We start from the raw sequence: 3,695 nt of genomic DNA on the forward strand, positions 1-3,695 counted from the left end.
ATAAATCTTATATATTATTGTTGGTGAGGTTTTGCAGTATTATTAAATTTTGTTTTGTACTCCAAGACTACCAATTATAGACGAGGGCCAGACAGGAAACACCGAAGGCCAGTACCATTTTAGTAATTAAGCCGTTCTTAAATCCAACAATCCTATGCGACCCTTCAAACCAGATTCCCCGTACCGTAAGTAGCCAAGAAGTAGTGTAATTAATAATAATAATAATAATACTTTTATTAGAAGCTAATTGCTATAGTTGTATTCCTCTTTCGAGGATACGAGTTCTCTATAGCCAATTTACCTCTGATACCAATCTGTCACACCCCCGGTTGAGGCAACGAAACACGCCGGGTTATGCGACTAAGTTCATGGATCACAAGAAAATTGAATATATAGCACAAGTACAACAATAACCAAAATAGCATTCGAGTTCCATCTTGATATTTGAATACAAGGTTTTTACAAATAATAATAATACATGAATTGCCTTAACATATAGGCATATAATACAACAGTAGGTAAACTAGGTCACCTGTAATCCAATCTGTCTTGAATGTCTGTTTAGTGATTTCCTGATAATACATGTAGTTTTGAGAGTCAACACAAGGTTGGTGAGCGTTACAAGTTTTCTGCTAACAACAGTAATACTTTAATAAGTCTAAAAAGTATTTTCTTTGTATGTATAATAATGGTTAGAACAGTGTTTGCAATGAGTCTTTAAAATCCAAAATGTATATTTTGTATAAGTAAATGCATACATAAAAATGTGTTTGTAATGAATCTTTGAAAGACAAAATGTTATGTTACATAAGTAATTCCATACTTAAAATAGTTTTGAAAGCAACCAAGCCCATAGTTATAGTGTGTGTGTGTGTGTGAGAGAGAGAGAGAGAGAGAGAGATTCCAGTTAATGATTATATTGGGTCCTATAACCAAGCTATATGACTTGAGTGTACCCCCCCTACAACGCTTCATTAGACGTTGTAGTAAAAATTGTAGACACCTATCACCCACTTCGATTGATCGGTCGAGAGAGATTCCAGTTAATGATTATTTACTAGTTTATTCGTAAAAATATGGAAAATTGTTAAATAATAATATTTTTATAAACTAGATTTATTGTATTTTAGCATAGAAAGGAATTTGATTTGTATAAACAACATATTTAGGCATATGTACTCCCCCCCCTGAAATAATTAAAATATTACAAATGGGTTGTAATCACTCACCCTTGAAGTGTGAGTTCGAGTTGTTCAGAGTTTATTAATTTTTTGGAAGCTTGACGTAAGAAACCACAAATCCACCATTCTTGAACTTTGAAATACTCTCAGGACCATTTCGTAACAAATGTAAACTATTGGGGGTTGTTTGGTAATTTTAATTAAACAAAATAGGGCTGATTTGGTTAAAATAATTCAAGGAGGGACTGATTTTGTAACTTGAACAAATTATAGGGGCTGGTATGTAACTTCTTGAATAAATGGGACTGTTTTGGCTGATAATTTTGAAGGTAAGGGTTGTTTTTGAATAAATGGGATTATTATTTGGGGATTTGGACTGACTTTGAATAAAGATTTAATAGTGGGGGTATTTTGGTCCTTTCACAAGCTAAATTAAATCAGGGCTTTTAAGCCCCCGTTTCTTTGTTTGATCAGGCAAAAGAAATGGAAAGCTAGAATTGAAAGCAGTCGACACGAAGAGAGATGAATGGCAAACGCGAACGAACAATCGATGGGTCGAAAGGGAGCACGAAGGTTCGTCGCTCGACTCGCAATCGGTGGTGGCCTCCGGGGTTCGACTAGACTGAAGAAGGAGAAGGATCGAAGCCGCCAGGCGGCGGTGACCTCGGACGAGAAGGAAGAGACGAAGCAGCGGGGCTGCTCGTCTTCTGTCTTGGAAGTAGTTACGAAGGAGAAAGAGGTCCGAAGGGGGTCTGGGAGACGTCGCGAGCAGCAGCAGCGATGGGGTGTTCGGTGGGTTTGCTCGAAGGGAGGGGAAGAGGAGTGCGAGGGTGGGGCTGTTACTTCGATCGGTAGCAGGTAAGCGAATGGGGGCTGCTACGGCAGCCTCCCCTGTTCTTCTTCTTCTTATTATTCTTCTTCTTGTTCTTTAATTGTTCTTGACAGAAATTGATATAGGGAATGGATGTTTATGTGTTGGTGTTTGATAAAGAATCGATGGATGTTTGGGTTGAGGCTTGGTCATCGAAACCGAAAAGGACAGAGGTGGATTGTGATGTTCTTAGTCCATTGGTGGCAGCTCAATGAAAGAAGAAGGTAGCAGTAAAAGCGATTCTCAGGGTGTTTTTGGGAGGCTTCGATTGACTGGAAACCGAAAGGGTAGAAGAACAAGATGAATCTTTTTTTTTTGAATGTTTGATTGTTTCAGTTGACAGGGAAGGAAAATGGATTAAGAAAAAAAAAGTGTTGTTCTTCTTGATTGTTTACGATCAGAAGATTGTTTGAGTGTGGTTTTGTATAAGCTGAATGGTAGAAGCAAGTTGTACAATAGTTGAGTAGTGTATACGTTTTGTATAATGTATTTGTTTCTATATTCAATTAAATATGTATTTGTGTATGAATTTATTGACCGGTAGGATGTATATTTTTAATAGATTTAATATACACTCTATGTGTATTTTGGTTGGAGACATTTTATAAGAATAATACATACTTTTATAAGAGTAATACATACATAATATTTACACGTTTTCATATTTTCCTTTAGATGGGACTTGCTCTACTTTGACTTCTTTATTTCATAACACTAGCCTTATAAGTTTTTCCATGTATATTTGTAATATATATAAATATACATAATAGGTGTCCAAATTTTGCAATATATACTATTAATTGGTATTTGAAAGTGTTACATGAAATATATATAAATTTATATATATTTAGTGTTGTTATATAATTTTAATTATATAACATATATGCATTGTGATTACACGACTAATTTGGATCTTTTGAAGTCGCAACAACACCAAAAATATATATACATATATAGTGGCTTGTCATTATACCACTTATAAACATTTTTAATAATAACTACAATACATTTTATATATATTTATTTATCGTGATGTATACCTCGATTCTCGTGTCCTCGTATAGATTCATATAAATTTTCTAAAAGTGTATGCTTAATGATCAGGTCGTGGTGATTCCTAAAATGCAGACGGAATTGAATTCTGTTATACTGATATCTGTGAAATGACGTTTAAAGTTTCGCGTTTAATTAAGCTGAAAACATCTGATTTTTTACTTTTATAAATATTTTTATAAAAATATTTCAAATATGAAATTAAATATTAGGCTATAGCCTGAGTCCAAAAATGTTTTCGGAAATTTCATTTAAGGTGTGCAAGTCCCTCAACGGATACAAGTTGTTTTAATAGTTTTAAGAAAATCAATATTATATTGGTTTTGGATTCTTAAAACGCTCGTATCTTTTGCATACGAACTCCGTTTTGGACGTTCTTTATATTTTCAGAATCAGGGAAACACGTACTATGAGACTAGAGTGTTTATATGGCTCACGACTGCTTAATACAAAATCTCAGTTTTTCAGACGTATTCCTAGGGTTGCAGTTTGAGTTGTTTGATTTGTTTGCCAGATTACATATTTGGAAGTAAGATACCATATGGTATCTTATAATGGTTGAAATAACTCATTTATTTTACATTAGATGC

General features: G+C 34.3%; 2 long non-coding RNA genes across 2 annotated transcripts; one reads left to right on the top strand and one right to left on the bottom strand.

Moving 5' to 3' along the window:
- Positions 1-209: 209 nt before the first annotated feature.
- LOC145136303 (uncharacterized) lies at positions 210-1,674 on the bottom strand. Its single transcript, XR_013720373.1, has 2 exons — positions 1,230-1,674; positions 210-629 (listed from the first exon to the last, which is right to left on the bottom strand). It is a non-coding gene; the product is annotated as an uncharacterized LOC145136303 (long non-coding RNA).
- Positions 1,675-1,904: 230 nt separating this feature from the next.
- LOC145136304 (uncharacterized) lies at positions 1,905-2,581 on the top strand. Its single transcript, XR_013720374.1, has 2 exons — positions 1,905-2,039; positions 2,127-2,581. It is a non-coding gene; the product is annotated as an uncharacterized LOC145136304 (long non-coding RNA).
- The last annotated feature ends 1,114 nt before the right edge of the window (positions 2,582-3,695 follow it).

The sequence above is a fragment of the Lactuca virosa genome, chromosome 9 (genome assembly GCF_052849685.1).
Source record: "Lactuca virosa cultivar CGN04683 chromosome 9, Lactuca_virosa_CGN04683_v6, whole genome shotgun sequence".
Classification (NCBI taxonomy): Eukaryota; Viridiplantae; Streptophyta; class Magnoliopsida; order Asterales; family Asteraceae; genus Lactuca; species Lactuca virosa.